Source organism: Salvelinus sp. IW2-2015, linkage group LG36 (assembly GCF_002910315.2).
Source record: "Salvelinus sp. IW2-2015 linkage group LG36, ASM291031v2, whole genome shotgun sequence".
Classification (NCBI taxonomy): domain Eukaryota; kingdom Metazoa; phylum Chordata; class Actinopteri; order Salmoniformes; family Salmonidae; genus Salvelinus; species Salvelinus sp. IW2-2015.
In genome coordinates this window covers 34,857,682-34,879,172 of record NC_036875.1, presented here as the reverse complement: position 1 = coordinate 34,879,172, position 21,491 = coordinate 34,857,682, and positions in this window count along the sequence as shown.

The following is a 21,491-nucleotide window of genomic DNA, read 5'->3' as shown; positions in this document are numbered from 1 at the left end:
GAGAGAGAGAGGGACAGAGAGGTGGGGAGGGAGAAAGAGGGAGACTGAGTTACAGCAAGAGGGAACTACGAGAGACTGGGAAAAAAGAGAAAGGTGTTGGAAAGGAGACGAGGTAGGGGATGAGAGAGAGGGAAAGAGGGAAAGAGGGAAAGAGGGAGAGAGGGAGAGAGAGAGATAGAGAGAGAGAGAGCTGGTTGGAGCTGCTCTGTGTTGACAGTTATATTGGCCTGTTGGGGAAAATTCACTTACTTGAATTGGCACACAGAGCTCCAGTGTGTAATTCACTCCATAAGAGCCCAGCAAACTGGGAGCCGGGATGATTCATGGAGAGGAAGTAGAAATATAGCAATTGACTGATTAAAACAAGAGAGAGGGAGAGATCTAATGGTGTGTGTGGTATAGCTCTGCTCTTATTATTAGTGCAGGGAGTTTGCCTAATGCTCAGACCCTCATTTCTTGTGAGAGCCTTAATTAATTAGTCGACAGGTGGCCTACAACCAAAAGCCTTTTAGTAAAAAGAGGAATATTGGTGAAGGAGGAATGAAATTGTTGCTGTGCCAAAAGGATAGTGGGGCCATAGAGAAGAACACCATAGAAAACCATGTGTGTGGGCATCGTTTAGGCCGTTGTGACTTTGGGAACGGTTACCATGGTTCCAGCTTTATCTATGTAACTAACGGTTAAGCTATAAAAAAAATCTACATATACAGTCAAATGAAGAGATGAGACATACACAGTCAAATGAAGAGATGAGACATACACAGTCAAATGAAGAGATGAGACATACACCAGTTCAAATGAAGAGATGAGACATACACAGTCAAATGAAGAGATGAGACATACACAGTCAAATGAAGAGATGAGACATACACAGTCAAATGAAGAGATGGAGACGCTAAACTGCGATAAATCAGCACCAGCCAGGCCGTTCAAATTGCATAGCATGTCTACTGAATTCTGTGTAATTATAAAATATGAAAGAACTGATAATGAACACAGTAGCTTGTATTACCATTGGGTCCAAAATACATCCACTGCACATGTCTGACCTTCAATGAATGTAAATAACTTAGATAGTTATGGAATACATAGTTATGGAATAGATAGTTATGGAATAGATAGTTATGGAATAGATAGTTATGGAATACATAGTTATGGAATACATAGTTATGGAATAGATAGTTATGGAATACATAGTTATGGAATACATAGTTATGGAAGGTGTGCGTGTTGGTGGCAGGGAAGTCAGGTGCAGGAGAACGAACTTGGTATAAACAGAGTCATTTAATAACAACTACAAACAAACTCCAAAACCAAAATATACAAAAAATAATAAAATGGGTACAAAACCCGTCGCGCACCAACACATAATAGCACTAACATACAAACAAACAATCTCCAACAAGGACATGAGGGGGAACAGAGGGTTAAGTACACAACATGTAATTGATGGGATTGGAACCAGGTGTGATGGAAGACAAGACAAAACCAATGGAAAATGAAAAATGGATCAGTGATGGCTAGAAGATCGGTGACGTCGACCGCCGAACACCGCCCGAACAAGGAGAGGGACCGACTTCGGCAGAAGTCGTGATAGTACCCCCCCCGACCTCGGGGACGACCCGTAGGGCGAGGCGCAGGGCGATCTGGATGGAGACGGTGGAAATCTCGCAGCATAGAAGGATCCAACACGTCCTCCACCGGAACCCAGCATCTCTCCTCCGGACCATACCCCTCCCAAGTCCACGAGGTACTGAAGGCCCCTCGCCCGACGTCTCGAATCCAGTATGGATCGAACGGAGTACGCCGGGGCACCCTCGATGTCCAGAGGGGGTGGAGGAACCTCCTGCACCTCAGACTCCTGGAGCGGGCCAGCCACCACCGGCCTGAGGAGAGACACATGGAACGAGGGGTTAATGCGGTAATCGGGGGGAAGCTGTAACCTGTAACATACCTCGTTCAGTCTCCTCAGGACTTTAAATGGCCCCACAAACTGCGGACCCAGCTTCCGACAGGGCAGGCGGAGGGGCAGGTTTCGGGTCGAGAGCCAGACCCTGTCTCGCCTCACTGCGGTGACGGTCTGCGCCCCTTTTCTGGCGCAGTACGGCGCTGAAGGTGGACATGTTTCCTCCGCGCGCCGGAACCAGTCGTCCACCACAGGAGCCTCGGTCTGACTCTGATGCCAAGGAGCCAGAACCAGCTGATACCCCAAGACACACTGGAAGGGAGAAAGGTTAGTGGAGGAGTGGCGGAGCGAGTTCTGGGCCATCTCTGCCCAGGGCACGAACGCCGCCCACTCCCCCGGCCGGTCCTGGCAATAAGACCTCAGAAACCTACCCACATCCTGGTTAACTCTCTCCACCTGCCCGTTACTCTCGGGGTGAAAACCTGAGGTAAGGCTGACCGAGACCCCCAGACTACCGGTGCCACCAGGCAAGAGGCCGGGAGTATGGGAGTGGGATCCATGGGCCGCTCCTCTGTGTCATACATCCGGGACAGTGCGTCTGCCTTCGCGTTCTGGGAACCTGGTCTGTAGGATAGGGTTAAAACAAAACGTGTAAAAAACATGGCCCACCTTGCCTGGCGAGGATTCAGTCTCCTTGCCGCCCGGATGTACTCCAGATTGCGGTGGTCAGTCCAGATGAGAAAAGGGTGTTTAGCCCCCTCAAGCCAATGTCTCCACGCCTTCAAAGCCTTGACGACAGCCAACAACTCCCAGTCCCCCACGTCATAGTTCCGCTCCGTCGGGCTGAGCTTCTTCTAAAAGAAGGCACAGGGGCGGAGCTTTGGTGGCGTACACGGATTACGCACGGCTGAAATGCGGTCACTCTCCATCTCCACCTCTGAAGTGGAAATGCGGTACCCAAGGAAGGATACAGACTGTTGGAAAAACAGACATTTCTCAGCATTGACGTACAGGTCATGCCCCAACAGTCGACCAAGCACCCTGCGCACCAGGGACACATGCTCGGCGCGTGTAGCGGAGTATATCAGAATGTCATCAATATACACCACTACACCCTGCCTGTGCAGGTCCCGGAAAATCTCGTCTACAAAGGCCTGGAAGACTGATGGAGCATTCATCAACCCGTACGGCATGACGAGGTACTCATAGTGCCCTGAGGTGGTACTAAATGCCGTCTTCCACTCGTCCCCCTCCCGGATATGCACCAGGTTGTAAGCGCTCCTGAGATCCAATTTTGTGAAGAAGCGCTCCCCGTGCATTGACTCGATCGCACTGGCTATGAGAGGCAGCGGGTAGCTGTACCTCACAGCGATTTGGTTGATACCTCGATAGACCGCCATCCTTCTTCTTCACAAAAAAGAAGCTCGAGGAGGCAGGTAAAGTGGAGGGCCGAATGTACCCCTGCTCCAGAGATTCAGAGACATATGTTTCCATAGCCTCCGTCTCCGCCTGTGAGAGGGGATACACGTGACTCCTGGGAAGTGCAGCGTCTACCAGGAGATCTATCGCACAATCACCCCGTCGATGAGGTGGTAATTGAGTCGCCTTCTTTTTAGAGAAGGCGAGAGCCAAATCGGCATAATCAGGGGGAATGCGCACGGTGGAGACCTGGTCTGGACTCTCCACCGTAGTAGCACCAACGGAAACCCCTAAACACCTAACTGAGCACTCTCGCGACCACCCCGTGAGAGCCCTTTGTGGCCAAGAAACAGTGGGGTTATGACAAGCTAACCAGGGTAGGCCCAGCACCACAGGAAACGCAGGAGAGTCAATAAGGAAGAGACTAATTCTCTCCGTATGACCCTCCGGTGTCACCATGCCCAAAGGCGCGGTGACCTCCCTAATTAACCCTGACCCTAATGGTCGACTATCTAAGGCGTGAACGGGGAAGGGTATATCCATGGGAACGATGGGGATCCCTAAACTATGGGCTAAAGCCCTATCAATAAAATTCCCAGTCGCGCCTGAATCGACTAGCAACTTAGCATGGGAATGCGGGGAAAACTCAGGGAACGTGACAACCACAAACATATGTGCAACAGAGGGCTCTGGGTGAGATTGGTGCCGGCTCACCTAGGGTGACGCCAGAGCGCCCTGCCTGCTGCCTGGATTCCCAGAGGAACCAACCCGGCACCGACCAGCAGTGTGACCTCTGCGGCCACAGATGGTGCACGAGCGGGAACCCCCTCCGGTCTCCCTGCACACCGCCCCTCCCAGCTCCATGGGTATCGGAGAAGGGGTGCGGGAGGATGGAACCACCAGACCCCGATCTGAACGTCCGTGAGTAGCCAGCAGGTTGTCCTGCCGGATGGACAGGTCCACCAGCTGGTCAAACGTGAGGGTGGTGTCTCTGCAGGCCATCTCCCGACGGACGTCCTCGCGCAGACTGCAGCGGTACTGGTCGATCAGGGCCCTGTTATTCCATCCCGTGCCGGCAGACAGGGTCCTAAACTCCAGGGCGAACTCCTGGGCGCTCCTCGTCTCCTGCCTCAGATGGTAGAGGCGCTCACGGCGGGTGAACTCCTCAAAATGGTCTAACGCCGCATCTCCCTCTCTCCACACGGCGTTGGCCCACTCCAGGGCTCTCCCAGTGAGGCACGAGACGAGGGCGGACACCCTCTCACGGCCCGATGGAGCCGGGTGTTCGGTGGCCAGATAGAGGTCTAACTGTAACAAGAACCCCTGGCAGTTCGCAGCACTCCCGTCGTACTCCTGGGGCAAGGAGAGACGGATCCCACTGGGTTCAGGCGGGAAAGGTGCGCTCAGGAGAGAACCCGGGTGTGCTGGTGAAGGCGCTGGAAGAACTCCCTGTCTCTCCCAGCGGTCCATTGTCTTGACAACGCAATACATGGCGGTGCCAAGATGGTGAAGCATAACCACATGCTCTTGGACGCGCTCTTCCACCTCAATGGCCGGGGCACCTTCTCCTGCTGACTCCGTAGTTGTGGTCGGTGATTCTGCAGTGGGTGCGTGTTGGTGGCAGGGAAGTCAGGCGCAGGAGAACGAACTTGGTATAAACTGAGTCGTTTAATAAGTGCTCACAAACTCCGAAAACCAACATATACAAAAATAATGAAAGTGGGTACAAAACCCGTCGCACACCAGAACATAATTAGCACCAATACATACAACAATCACCAACAAGGACATGAGGGGAAACAGAGAGTTAAATACACAACATGTAATTGATGGGATTGGAACCAGTTGTGATGGAAGACAAGACAAAACCAATGGAAAATGAAAAATGGATCAGCGATGGCTAGAAGGTCGATGACGTCGACCGCTGAACACCGCCCGAACAAGGAGAGGGACCGACTTCGGCGGAAGTCGTGACAATAGATAGTTATGGAATAGATAGTGATAGTTATGAATAGATATTTGTGGAAAACAGTGTGAAGCTTTTACATTTATTAGACACTTAGTTTTTTTATAGGTCCTTTTTTATAATGTCTTTGGATATCCATTCTTCTAGTGTTACCTATAATCTTAAGAATTTCTTTGCCGTTAGATTAGCGACTTTAGATCTTTGCATTGTTTGGATTCCTATCAGTATACACAACAGGTGATTTAACAGCCACCCAAGTCAGCAGCATTCTATGTAATTAGACCTAATATTGTACTCGCTTAGCCTAAGTTGTTCATTTTGCCTGACGTTCTGATCTCCCTCCCCCAGGTCTGATGATCCCAGTATTCTGTGTGGTGGAGCAGGCAGGGCCTGGTGGGGGGATGCAACGTGAGGAGGTGGAGAGGAGTGAGGGCCACAGAGAGGAGCATGCTGAGTTTGTCCTGGTCAGGAAAGACATCCTCTTCAACCAGCTGGTGGAGACGGCCCTGCAGGCCCTGGGGTACTCCCACAGCTCTGCTGCTCAGGCCCAGGGTGAGTACTGTAGCCTCCACAAAACACCATCCATAACTCGAAACACTTGAACTGAGCACTTCTCCACAAAACACCAGTCATAACCCCAAACGCTTGAACTGAATACCTCACCACAAAACACCAGTCATAACCCCAAACGCTTGAACTGAATACCTCACCACAAAACACCAGACAACCCCAAACGCTTGAACTGAATACCTCACCACAAAACACCAGACACAAAGGCTCTATCAGCCAAAATAATATATGCCATTTAGCAGACGCTTTTATCCAAAGCGACATACAGTCATACGTGTATGCATTTTATGTATGGCTGGTCCCAGGAATCAAACCCACTACCCTGGCGTTACAAGCACCACGCTCTACCAACTGAGCTACAGAGGACAAAACAAAGATTTCACCTGGTACTGAGTTTGAGATTGTGCTAAAACGCTATACAACCTGTTAGAAAGGAGTCAGAGGACAGCACAGCACTAATTCACTGGCCGGGATGCTAGTCAGACTAAACACTTCTGTATGATGTTTTGAGCTCTCAGGCTAAGTAAAGAATGTTTGAAAAACACAACTAAAGAGAAACTCGTTAAACAAAGAACAAAGAGTTGGAAAGAAATGAGTCTAGTTCCTCCAAGAGGCCAAAATAATATGTGTACGACTAAATTTGTCTAAGTATATGCACATGCTTTAATGTGTGGTGTGTGTGCATTTGTGTGTTCATGTTTGTGTATGTGTGAGAATGTTTATGAAAGAGGTCTAGGGGAGAAACTTAATAGCTGTGTAATTTATTGTTGCACACATGGTTGCCATCGCCAAGAGGACAGTGCAGTTTCCTGTGTTCACTAAAGTATGCAGAACATTCTATCTGGGGGAGTTGCTTCACGTTGATATATGGTAACAATAGACACAACCAGGCAGCTGACATACAGATGTGGGATCTTCATTTGATCACTCTTTTGTTGCTGAGAATTTTCCTGCACAGGTTTCAAAAGGCTTCTAGAGCTTGTAATGTCCACTTTAAAATGTCAGACTTGATTTGCCCAAATGAAAAATGTATCAACCCTTACAGGATATTTTCCTGCTGTAGCAAACTGGCTCAAATTAAGATCCTAAATCTGTACATGGACTTAAACTGAAATAGTGTGTGAATCTGCTCTATTACTCTTTCCTTATGTTAAAACAGTCTGGATTCTTAGGGGCTATTAACGGAATTAGACAATAACTGCACTGTTGCCCCTGTGTGTCAGATAAAAAATAAATGAATGCAGTATTTTTTGCAGTACTGTTGCGATGCATCAAGATACGTCACTAAATTGATCACTGTCTATGTGTAAAGTGGAGATGCTCTGATATCAGATATCGTATAATGTCAGTTATAGTTTGACCTGACAAATCTCCCGTCATGTTGTGAGACGTACGTGAGAGAGCTCACTTCATACAGTACACCAACACATCTTAACAGACAGACTGTGTGTGTGCATGTGTGTAAGACAAATGTGTACATCACAGGTAATCCCTGTTTACTGCCTCAAGGTCAACAACTATTATTACCCTCTGAACGAACTACTCTGTCTCTTTCCTCTCTGCCAAACCACGTGAAGCACACTGTACTGTACACTGTACCCACTGTAACCATATGCTCTTACACGTCCCCTACATGAATCGCTGTCTGAATCGACTCCTCTTCTCTCTCCTCTGCTTTCCTCTGACATACACAGACCGTACTATACTCTGTCCCCTACGCTCTCAGTGTAGATCAAATCAAATTGTATTTGTCAGATGCTTCGTAAAACAACATGTGTAGACTAACAGTGAAATGCTTACTTACGGGCCCTTCCCAACAATGCAGAGAGAAAAATATAGAAACGATTAAAACATGAGGATTAAATACAAAATGAGAAACGATAACTTGGCTATATACACAGGGTACCAGTACGATTCGATGTGCATGGTACGAGGTAATTGAGGTAGCTACTGTATGTACATATAGGTGGGGGAAGAGTGACTAGGCAACCGGATCCATAATAAACAGCAGCAGCAGTGTATGTGGTGAGTCAAAAGAGTTCAATGCAGATAGTCCAGGTAGCTATTTATCAGTCTTAAGGCTTGGGGGTAGACGCTGTTCAGGGGCCTGTTGGTTCCAGACTTGGCGCATCTGTAACACTTGCCGTGCAGCAGCAGAGAGAACAGTCTATGACTTGGGGGGCTAGAATCTTTGGCAATTTTTAGGGCCTTCCTCTGACACCACCTGGTATAGAGGTCCTGGATGGCAGGGAGCTCGGCTACTCTCTGTAGCGCCTTGCGGTCCCTGCCGTTGCCATACCAAATGGTGATGCAGCCAGTCAAGATACTCTCAGTGGTGCAGCTGTATACATTTTTGAGTTTCTGAGGGCACGTGCCAAATCTTTTCATCCTCCTGAGGGGGAAGAGGCGTTGTCGTTCCTTCTTCATGACTGTATTGGTGTGTGTGTGGACAATGTCAATTTCTTAGGCCCCGATTCCGACCAGAGTTAAGTGCGTGTAAATGGAATGTAATTCCCTTTTTATGCACTTTTCTCTCTATGCGTATTCTGACCTTGAACTTAAGCAAGAGAATAGCATGATATTCAGACGCTATTCATTCGGCGTGGAGATCGAAGCAATGAAGGTGTGGCGGAGGTGTGTCTACAGATAAACTGTATTCTGACCTCGACTTCATTCCCTTGTAATTCCACCACCTTTACACTCGAGGAAACCAGGAATAAGGTCTAGTGAACCTGTCGGTTCCAAGTGCATTTTTTTGCACTGTAATTTATAAATGAACAAGAGCTATTGATAAGAGCTAGGTATATGAATAATCTGTTTGAGAAGGGGATAGTAAATACACATAGACATTGTTTAAGATGATATTTTCTTATGATCCCTGGAGATGAATGTGAAACCAGCCATATGGAAGCAAACTGAAAATCACATCAACATGACATGTATTACGGCCCTTTTCCACAGTGAGGCTATAAATAGCTGTGCCGTTATTCTGAATTTTAATTGTGTGCCCTCATAATCTGTTGTTTTAATTATGGCCTACGCCCCAGGCTTTTCTTAGTTTTATTTCACAATTTGTCTCATGTTAAATATTAGCCACTATCGGGAGCCACTGTCAGTAATACCCACCTACATTTATAACTGTCACTTTAGTGTACGTTTTCTTCAATTTGTAGCTTACATTTAGCATCATTCCATTCTGTGTACCTTTCTTTCCTCTGTCACGTCTGTGTAGTTGTTCCCAAGGGTCGCTAGCATTGGTGTATCATATTGGGCTAACTTAGGGCATGTAGCCTATTTGAATCATCATAGAACTCAGACCACACGTAGCAGGTTAAACCCGGAGCCTGGCGCACGGTTCCCCATGACTGGACCGTTGTCATACACTTCCGTGATTAGTGAGAATTAGGGTAGATTTAAAGGACTATTGTTCAACCCCTATTGTACACTTTTTCCCACCTTTTTTTCCAATACAGCCCCGTCAATGTGGATGGGGGCTTGCTCGGCCCTCCCTTCCTGTAGTCCACGGTCAGCTCCTTTGTCTTGCTGACGTTGAGGGAGAGGTTGTTGTCCTGGCACCACACTGCCAGGTCACTGTCCTTGTCCCTATAGGCTGCCTCATCGTTGTCAGTGATCAGGCCTACCACCATCGTGTCGCCCCTCCGCTCTTACTGTAGATGTCCCCTACGCTCTTACTGTAGATGTCCCCTACGCTCTTACTGTAGATGTCCCCTACACCTCTTACTGTAGATGTCCCCTCCGCTCTTACTGTAGATGTCCCTAACGCTCTTACTGTAGATGTCCCTACGCTCTTACTGTAGATGTCCCTACGCTCTTACTGTAGATGTCCCTACACGCTTACTGTAGATGTCCCCTACGCTCTTACTGTAGATGTCCCCTACGCTCTTACTGTAGATGTCCCCTCCGCTCTTACTGTAGATGTCCCCTATGCTCTTACTGTAGGTGTCCCCTCCGCTCTTACTGTAGTTGTTCCCTACGCTCTTTCTGTAGATGTCCCCTATGCTCTTACTGTAGATGTCCCCTAGGCTCTTACTGTAGATGTCCCCTACGCTCTTACTGTAGATGTCCCCTCCGCTCTTACTGTAGATGTCTACTATGCTCTTACTGTAGATGTCCCCTACGCTCTTACTGTAGATAGTCCCTACACTCCTACTGTAGATGTCCCCTACACTCTTACTGTAGATGTCCCCTACACCTACACGACTCCTCCTGGGCTAAAAATAGTACATTCAGTATGTCAAGACGGAGGATCCTCAAGATATGTTTCAGAGTTTTTCCTTGCCAGGGAAACTCCTGACCCTAGTTCCCAGCTCTGAATAAGGCCATTAACTAACCAATGACCTTTATTCCCTGTTCAACCTATATTTCTAGTGTATTTATTGTCTGAAGGTAGTGAGGTTAACGGGAGTCTACGTGGGCGGTACTTTCCATTTGATGACTTTCTTTGAATTGTTTAGATAATAACTACTGTATGCAAACAGACCGCATTTAACTATATCCTCCGTTTGATATGAAAATGTACTTCAATGTTATTTTAAACAAGAGGAAATGACAGTGACGGTCCCAAATTAGTCTTTTGGTGTCATTTTGGTGTCGTAGGTTTAACAACAACAATCAATAATCAGACTATTACTGCAAATTACAGTTAGCTAGTTAATATGCTACTCACATATTCTGTGTTTTCCCCGTTGTATCTCTTTAAAAGTCTGCTCTCGAGTGGTGCAGCGGTCTAAGACCCTGCATCGCAGCGCTGGAGGCGTCACTACAGCCCCGGGTTCCATCCCAGGCTGTGTCACAGCCGTCCGTGACCGGGAGACCCATGAGGCGTTGCACTAATGGCCCAGCGTCGTCCGGGTTAGGGGAGGGTTTGGCCCAGCGTCGTCCGGGTTAGGGGAGGGTTTGGCCCAGCGTCGTCCGGGTTAGGGGAGGGTTTGGCCCAGCGTCGTACGGTTAGGGAGGTTTGCCCAGCGTTGTACGGTTAGGGAGGTTGTGTCCCACGTCGTCCGGGTTAGGGGAGGTTTGGCCCAGCGTCGTCCGGGTTAGGGGAGGGTTTGGCCCAGCGTCGTCCGGGTTAGGGGAGGGTTTGCCCAGCGTCGTCCGGGTTAGGGGAGGGTTTGGCCCAGCGTCCGTCCGGGTTAGGGAGGTTTGGCCCAGCGTCGCTCGGGTTAGGGGAGGGTTTGGCCCAGCGTCGTCCGGGTTAGGGGAGGGTTTGGCCCAGCGTCGTACGGGTTAGGGGAGGGTTTGGCCCAGCGTCGGTCCGGGTTAGGGGAGGGTTTGGCCCAGCGTCGTCCGGTTAGGGGAGGGTTTGGCCCAGCGTCGTCCGGGTTGGGGAGGGTTTGGGCCCAGGCACTCGTCCGGGTTAGGGGAGGGTTTTGGCCCAGCGGATCGTCCGGGTTAGGGAGGTTTTGGCCCAGCATTGTCCGGGTTAGGGGAGGGTTTGGCCAGGCCGGGGAGTTGGGAGTCCTTGTCTCATCGTGTCTAACGACTCTTTGTGGCGGCTGGGCGCCTGCAAGCTGACTTCAGTCGCCAGTCATTCGGTGTTTCCTCCAACCATTGGTGGGCTGGCTTCCCGGTTAAGCAAGCAGTGTGTCAATAAGCAGTGCGGCTTGGCAGGGTCGTGTTTCGTAGGACGCATGGCTCTCGACCTTCGCCTCTCCAAGTCCATAAGGAGTTGCAATGATGAGACAAGACTGTAACTACCAATTGGATATTCTGAAATTGGGGAGAAAAAGCGTAAAAGTAAATAAAAAAGTATAATATTTACGCCTGAATAGTAAAGCATTTGCCATGGTATGCAAATGAATGTCATTACTAGCTAGTAGTTGTAGCCTAGATGTGTGTGCCAAGTATCAGTGGAGGCCTCTCTCATCAATCCCTCAAAACAGCAGGCCACAGTGGCCCTGTCAACATCAATACACTCCTATAAAACCTCCAGGCTGTTCAAAGCCAGACTAAACCAGACATCACAACAGCAGCAAACAAACTGCGACAGGAGCAGCAGCAGTAACACACACCTCGGTCATACACTTTAACCCTCAGTCAGTCTGAGTTATTATACACACACACATACACACACACATACACACACATACACACACACACACATACAACACACATATACACACATATACACACACACACACACACACACACACACACACACACACACACACACACACACACACACACATCGCGTTCCTTGGAAAATATGCAGTATTTTGTTTTTTATGTGTTATCCTTACATTGGTACCCCAGGTAATCTTAGGTTTCATTACATACAGTCGGGAGGAACTACTGAATATAAGATTAACGTCAACTCACCATCGTTCCAACCGAATATGACTTTCCCGAAACGGATCCAGTGTTTTGCCTTCCACCCAATACAATGGATCTGATCCCAGCGGCGACCTATGCGACGCCGTAAAAGGGGCAAACGTAGCGGTCTCCTGGTCAGGCTTCGGAGACGGGCACATCGCGCTCCACTCCCTAGCATACTACTCGCCAATGTTTCAGTCTCTTGACAATAAGGTTGATGAAATCCGAGCACGGGTAACATTCCAGAGAGACATCAGGGATTGTAACGTTCTCTGCTTCACGGAAACATGGCTAACTCAAGAGACGCTAACGGAGTCGGTGCAGCCAGCTGGTTTCTTCACGCATCGCGCCCGACAGAAACATACATCTTTCTGGTAAGAAGGGGGGGGGTGTATGCCTTATGATTAACGAGACGTGGTGTGATCATAACAACATACAGGAACTCAAGTCATTCTGTTCACCTGATCTAGAACTCCTCACAATCAAATGTCGACCGCATTATCTACCAAGGGAATTCTCTTCGATTATAATCACAGCCGTATATATCCCCCCAAGCAGAGACATCGATGGCCCTGAACGAACTTTATCTGACTCTTTGTAAACTGGAAACCACACACCCTGAGCTGCATTCATCGTAGCTGGGGATTTTAACAAGGCTAATCTAAAACAAAAATCCCTAAATTCTATCAGCATATCGATTGTGCTACCAGGGCTGGTAAAACCTTGGATCATTGTTATACTAACTTCCGCGACGCATATAAGGCCCTCCCCCGCCCTCCTTTCGGAAAAGCTGACACGACTCCATTTTGTTGCTTCCAGCCTACAAACAGAAACTAAAACAACAAGCTCCCGCGCTCAGGTCTGTCAACGCTGGTCCGACCAATCTGATTCCACGCTTCAAGACTGCTTCGATCACGCGGATTGGAATATGTTCGCATTGCGTCAACAACACATTGACGAATATGCTGATTCGGTGAGCGAGTTCATTAGAAAGTGTATTGACGATGTCGTACCACAGCAACGATTAAAACATTCCCAAACCAGAAACCATGGATTGACGGCAGCATTCGCGTGAAACTGAAAGGCGAACCACTGCTTTTAACCAGGCAAGGTGACAGAAACATGACCGAATACAAACAGTGTAGCATTCTCTCCGCAAGGCAATCAAACAAGCTAAGTCCCAGTACAGAGACAAATAGAGTCGCAATTCAACAGCTCAGACACAAGAGGTATGTGGCAGGGTCTACAGTCAATACGGATTACAAAAAGAAACCAGCCCCGTCGCGGACAGGGATGTCTTGCTCCCAGACAGGCTAAATAACTTTTTGCTCGCTTTGAGGACAATACTGTGCCACTGACCACGGCCCGCCTACCAAAACCTGCGGCTCTCTTCACTGCAGCCGGGTGAGTAAAACATTTAACGTGTTAACCTCGCAAGGCTGCAGGCCCAGACGGCATTCCCAGCCGCGTCCTCAGAGCATGCGCAGACCAGCTGGCTGGTGTGTTTACGGACATATTCAATCAATCCTTATCCCAGTCTGCTCCCACATGCTTCAAGAGGGCCACCATTGTGTTCTGTTCCAAGAAAGCTAAGGAACTGAGGCTAAACGACTACCGCCCGTAGCACTCACTTCCGTCATCATGAGTGCTTTGAGAGATTAGTCAAGGACCATATCACCTCCACCCTACGACACCTAGACCCCACTCCAATTGCTTACCGACCCAATAGGTCCACAGACGACGCAATCGCAACCACACTGCCACACGCCCTAACCCATCTGGACAAAGGAATACCTATGTGAGAATGCTGTTTCATCGACTACAGCTCAGCATTTAACACCATAGTACCCTCCAAACTCGTCATCAAGCTCGAGACCCTGGGTCTCGACCCCGGCCCTGGCAACTGAGTCCTGGACTTCCTGACGGGCCGCCCCCAGGTGGGAGGGTAGTAACAACATCTCCACCCCGCTGTCCTCAACACTGGGGCCCCACAAGGGTGCGTTCTGAGCCCTCTCCTTACTCCCTGTTCACCCACGACTGCGTGGCCATGCACGCTCCAACTCAATCATCAAGTTTGCGGATGACACTACAGTGAGCGTGATTACCAACAACGACGAGACGGCCTACAAGGAGGAGGTGAGGGCCCTCGGAGTGTGGTGTCAGGAAAATAACCTCACACTCAACGCAACAAAACAAAAGAGATGATTGTGACTTCAGGAAACAGCAGAGGAGCACCCCCCTACCACATCGACGGTAGTAGTGGAGAAGGTGGAAGTTTTAAGTCCTCGTGTACACATCACGAACAAACTGAATTGTCCACCCACACAGACAGCGTTTGAAAGGCACAGCAGCGCCTCTTCAACCTCAGGAGCTGAAGAAATTCGGGCTTGTCACAAAACCCTAAAAACTCTACAGATGCACAATCGAGAGCATCCTGTCGGCTGATCACCCCTGTACGGCAACTGCTCCGCCACAACCGTAAGGCTCTCCAGAGGGTAGTGAGGTCTGCACAACGCATCACCGGGGGCAAACTACTGCCCTCAGGACACCTACACAACCGATATCACAGGAAGCATAAAGATCATCAAGAGACAACAACCACCCAAGCCACTGCCTGTTCACCCCGCTATCATCCAGAAGTGAGGTCAGTACAGGTGCATCAAAGCAGGACCGAGACTGAAAAACAGCTTCTATCTCAAGGCCATCAAGACTGTTAAACAGCCACCACTAACATTTAGCGGCCGCTGCCAACATACCGACTCAACTCCAGCCACTTTAATAATGGGAATTGATGGAAATTATGTAAAAATGTACCACTAGCCACTTTAAAACAATGGCCACTTAATATAAGTTTTACATACCCTACATACTCATCTCATATGTTATATGTATATACTGTACTCTATATCATCTACTGCATCTGCCATCTTTATGCTAATACATGTATCACTAGCCACTTTAAACTATGCCACTTTATGTTTACATACCCTACATTACTCATCTCATATGTATATACTGTACTCTATACCATCTACTGCATCTTGCCTATTGCCGTTCTGTACCATCACTCATTCATATATCTTATGTACATATTCTTTATCCTATTTATCATATTCTTTACACTTGTGTGTATAAGGTAGTAGTTGTAGAATGTTTAGGTTAGATTACTTGTTATTACTGCATGTCGGAACTACAAGCACAAGCATTTCGCTACACTCGCATTAACATCTGCTAACCATTGTATGTGACAAATAAAATTTGATTTGATACACACATACATACACACACACACACCCACACACACACACATACATACACACACACATACACACACATACATACACACATACATAAACACATAACATACACACACACACACACACCCACACACACACACATACATACACACACACATACAACACACATACATACACACATACATAAACACACACACACACACACACACACACACACACACACACACACACACACACACACACACACACACACACACACACACAACACACACACAAAACAGTTGTTGCGCACGCATAGACGGCATACAACGCTCATAGAGTTGCACGCACTGACATAAAAAATACACACGAAAAGCAAATCACACAAACACACACACACACACACACACACACACACAACACACCCACACACACACACACACACACACACACACACACACACACACACACACACACACACACACACACACACACACACACACACACACACCACACACACACAACACCCCCCCCCATTCTCTCCTCTCCTCAAATGAAAACTCTTTTGTTTTTTAAAAAATAAGTGTTTATGTTAAAGGAATCATTTCTGCTTAAATTACTAAAAAAATGTTCCTCTGCGGTCACCGACCAAAATTACACAGAGTCCGGCTATTTTCTCCCTGTTTTGAATTGTGTCCTGCATACTGTGTCCCGGTGGTGTATTTAAAGTCTCTTTAATTAGACCCAGTTAGTAATCAACTTGGTGCATATTGTTTATCTTTCAACTATAAGGGTCTGAAGCTTTTATACAATGGAAGGGACAGACCTGTACTTAAAGTGATTACTTGGGGATTTTGGCAGTGAGGCCTTTATCTACTTCTCCACAGTCAGATGAACTAGTGGACACCATTTTTATGGACTGAAGTCTAGGGTATCTTCTGGCATAGACACCCATTAACTTCCAGTCATAAAAATGCTATCCACAAGTTCATCTGACTCATTGCCAAAATCCGGAATATCCCCTTAGGCATAAGGCATTTAATGGTGCGCGGCCATCCAATTGTAGCCTCAGAAAAGAGAGGAAGAGAGGAGTTTGCATTGTTGCCCTGCTGCCACGTTACAGGGTCAGAGAGATATACAGGACAAACATTTTTATTTTGGGGATGTCCAACTGACTGGGCTGTGAATAGGATGAATTAAGGCAGGGAAGGGGGGTTACCTAGTCAGTTGACAACTGAATGTATTCAACTGAAAGAGTGTCCGCATATAACCCAACACCCTGCTGAGTAGGCTGTGAATAGAGTGGAGTGGCGTTGAATAGGAGTGAGTAGGCTGTTGAATAGGAGTGAGTAGGCTGTGATGGATGAGTAGGCTGTGAATAGAAGTGAGATAGGCTGTAATAGGAGTGAGTAGGCTGTGAATAGGAGTGAGTAGGTGTGAATAGGAGTGAGTAGCGTGTGAATAGAAGTGGTAGCTGTGATATGGAGTGAGTTGGCTGTGGAATAGAGTGAGTAGGCTGTGAATAGGAGTGAGTAGGCTGTGAATAGAAGTGAGTAGGCTGTGAATAGAAGCTGAGTAGGCTGTGAATAGGAGTGAGTAGGCTGTGAATAGAAGTTTGAGTGGCCGGTGAATAGGAGTGAGTAGGCTGAATAGAAGTGAGTAGCTGGTGAAATAGGAGTGAGATAGGCTGTGAATAGGACGGTGAGTAGGCTGTGAATAGGAGTGAGTAGGCTGTGAATAGGAGTGAGTAGGCTATGAATAGGAGTGCGTAGGCTGTGAATAGGAGTGCGTAGGCTGTGAGTAGGCTGTGAGTAGGCTGTGAGTAGGCTGTGAATAGGAGTGAGTAGGCTGTGAATAGGAGTGAAAAGGCTGTGAATAGGAGTGAGTAGGCTGTGAATAGGAGTGAAAAGGCTGTGAATAGGAGTGAATAGGCTGTGAATAGGAGTGAGTAGGACTACGTAGGCATGTTGTGAATAGAAGGCCCGTCACTCACATTTGAGGCAGAAGTTACCCCTAACCACAGATCTAGGATCAGATTACCTTTAACCATTACCTCTTAACCTTAACTCTTCTTCGGATAAATAAATACATACAGTATCTGACCTTGTATCAGTGGTTAGGAGTAACTTCTACCTTCTCTGTCACACACTCTAGCCCTATTTATACCTGTCGTTAACATGTGTCCTTTGTCCTGATCTTGTTTGTTTACATTTATAAGATCTGATCGCAATCAGATCGCAATGCATTGTTTAATCGTCTACACTTGTCTAAGAAGGTGGGCAGTCAGAATGTGGACAAGATCCGGGACAAAGGCCGCATGTCAGGTATAAACACATCTCTTTTCCAGTCATACTTAAAACGTCACTTACAGAACAAAACAGTAATGGCAGAATGTATTTTTGCCCCTCACTGTTGTGTCCACTTATCCAGCCAGACAGATGAATAGGAGTGCTGCGTTTGGTTATGATGATGTACAGTAGAGAGGTTGTGTGACTCATGCATGTGGGGTTTCCCATGGTGTGTGCCAAGGGCATGGGGGGCCTGAGGGGTTGCGCAACCTGGAACCAGTTTGGAATGAGGAGCTTTGTGTGTGCAGCTAGCCTGCAGCATCACTTAAGCCTTGTTCCACTGGATGGTGTGTGTTTTCTGTCTGTGTGTGTGTGTGCTTTCTGTCCTGTTGTGCGTAGTGTGGTACTAGGCACGTACACCCGTGTGTGTTGTGTGTGTGTTGTGTGTGTGTGTGTTGTGTGTGTGTGTGTGTGTGTGTGTGTGTTGTTGTGTGTGTGTGTGTGTGTGTGTGTGTGTGTGAGAAAATGGGAGGAAAAGCCAACGTGTTCGTGTGGATGGGCACACATTGGCACAAGCCACCAGTTGGCCACATGAAGGGATATCTTTGGGAGTCAGAATGTTTATGTGGAAATTGGAACAATGATTTCTACTTTTACATATGGACATGAAGCAGAGAGCCACATAACAAGGGACCAAAACTGATTCATTAATAATGAATACACCACTGCTATGCATGTGTATGCATACTTATGCGTGTGCGCGTGCATGAGAGTAGTGTGTCTGTAGCTGCGAGTGCACGTCCATGCTCTTCCATATTCACTGTGTTAGTTGATGTAGACTCATCTGGCTCATCCCCCTAGCCTATATCCTCCACGTCCCTAGGTCCCCTAGCCTATACCCTCCACTGTCCCTAGGCCCCTAGCCTATACCCTCCACTGTCCCTAGGCCCCCTAGCCTATACCCTCCACTGTCCCTAGGCCCCCTAGCCTATACCTCCACTGCCCTAGGCCCCCTAGCCTATACCCTCCACTGTCCCTAGGCCCCCTAGCCTATACCCTCCACTGTCCCTAGGCCCCCTAGCCTATACCTCCACTGTCCTAGGCCCCCTAGCCTATACCCTCCACTGCCCCTAGGTCCCTAGCCTATACCCTCCACTGCCCTAGTCCCCTAACCTATACCCTCCACTGCCCCTAGGTCCCCTAGCCTATACCTCCACTGCCCTAGGTCCCCTACGCTATACCCTCCACTGTCCCTAGGCCCCCTAGCCTATACCCTCCACTGTCCTAGGGCCCCTACGTATACCCTCCACTGTCCCTAGGCCCCCTAGCCTATACCCTCCACTGTCCCTAGGCCCCCTAGCCTATACCCTCCACTGCCCCTAGGCCCCCTAGCCTATACCCTCCACTGTCCCTAGGCCCCTAGCCTATACCCTCCACTCCCTAGCCCCCTAGCCTAACCTCCACTGTCCCTAGGCCCCCTAGCCTATACCCTCCACTGCCCCTAGGCCCCCTAGCCTATACCTCCACTGTCCCTAGGCCCCTAGCCTATACCTCCACTGCCCCTAGGTCCCCTAGCCTATACCCTCCACTGCCCTAGTCCCTAGCCTATACCCGCCACTGTCCCTAGGCCCCTAGCCTATACCCTTCCACTGCCCCTAGGTCCCCTAGCCATATCCTCCACTGTCCCTAGGTCCCCTAGCCTTAATCCTCCACTGCCCCTAGGTCCCCTAGCCATACCCTCCACTGCCCTAGTCCCTAGCCTATACCTCCACTGTCCCTAGGCCCCTAGCCTATACCATCCACTGTCCCTAGGCCCCCTAGCCTATACCCTCCACTGTCCCAGGCCCCCTAGCCTATTACCCTCCACTGTCCCTAGGCCCCTAGCTCCTATACCCTCCACTGCCCTAGGTCCCTAGCCTATACCCTCCACTGCCCCTAGGCCCCTTAGCCTATACCCTCCACTGCCCCTAGGCCCCTAGCCTATACCCTCCACTGCCCTAGGTCCCTAGCCTATAACCCTCCACTGTCCCTAGGTCCCCCTAAGCCTATACCCTCCACTGTCCCTAGGCCCCCTAGCCTATACCCTCCACTGCCCTAGGCCCCTAGCCTATACCTCCACTGTCCCTAGGCCCCCGGCCTATACCCTCCACTGTCCCTAGGCCCCTAGCCTATACCCTCCAATGGCCCTAGCCCCCTAGCCTATACCCTCCACTTCCCTAGGCCCCTTAGCCTATACCCTCCACTGTCCCTAGGCCCTAGCCTATACCCTCCACTGTCCCTAGGCCCCCTTAGCCTATACCCTCCACTGTCCCTAGGCCCTAGCCTATACCCTCCACTGTCCAGGCCTTAGCCTATCCTCCACTGCCCTAGGTCCCTAGCCTATACCCTCCACTGCCCTAGGTCCCCTAGCCTATACCCTCCACTGTCCCTAGGCCCCCTAGGCCTATACCCTCCATGTCCCTAGGCCCCTTAGCCTATACCCTCCACTGCCCCTAGGCCCCTTAGCCTCATACCCTCCACTGTCCCTAGGCCCCTTAGCCATACCCTCCACTGCCCTAGGTCAGCCTACCCTCCACTCGCCCTAGCCCCTAGCCTATACCCTCCACTCCCCTAGGCCCTAGCCTTACCCTCCACTGCCCCTAGGCCCCTTAGGCCTATACCCTCCACTGCCCCTAGGTCCCCTAGCCTATACCCTCCCACTGCCCTAGGCCCCCTAGCCTATACCCTCCACTGCCCCTAGGCCCCCTAGCCTATACCCTCCACTGTCCCTAGGCCCCTAGCCTATACCCTCCACTGCCCCTAGGCCCCTAGCCTAACCCTCCACCGTCCCTAGGCCCCTAGCCTATACCCTCCACTGCCCCTAGCCCCCTAGCCTATACCCTCCACTGTCCCTAGGCCCCCTAGCCTATACCCTCCACTGCCCCTAGGCCCCCTAGCCTATACCCTCCACTGCCCCTAGGTCCCCTAGGCCTATACCTCCCACTGCCCCCTAGGCCCCTAGCCTATACCCTCCACTGCCCCTAGGCCCCCGTAGCCTATACCCTCCACTGCCCCTAGCCTATACCCTCCACTGCCCCTAGGCCCCCTAGCCAGTGAGCCTATACCCCCTACTGTACGTAGGCCACCTAGGGTCAGCCTATACCCTCCACTGTCCCTAGGTCCCCTAGCCAACCAGCCTATCTCCTCCACTGTCCCCAGGCACCCTAGCCAGCCAGCCTACACCCTCCGCTGTCCCCAGGCCCCCTAGCCAGCCAGCCAGCCCTCCCCTCCCCTGTCCCTAGGCCCTCCAGCTAGCCAGCAAATACCCTCCTCTGTCCATAGGCCCCCTAGCCAGCCAGCCTTTACCCTCCACTGCACAATGAGACACACAATGAGGAAAACAGACCAGCTCTTCCAAATGAAAGCTAACCGAGCTATGTAAACAGAAAGCACAGAGAGAGGAAAGAGAAAAGGAACTGAGAAGGAGAGAGGGAGGAGGAGGGTGAAGGGATTAAGGAGGAGAGAGGGCAGTTATACACAAATTGTCTTCATCTGTCTCCATAGCTTTTCCTCTCTAATTCAGTATCTGGGGAATCTACTGTATCTGTCCACGGATACATTGCTAGTAAAGGAGGAAACGCTAGAGTTCCTTGCTTCTTGCTGGGACGGAAAGATTGGGTCGTTCAACCCATCTTCGGTGCAGGGCACAACTCAGTCTAACACCTATTGTTGAAAGAATATGAGGTAAATGTGTTTTGCATGACACTGGAGCTGTTTGACTATTACATTTTGCT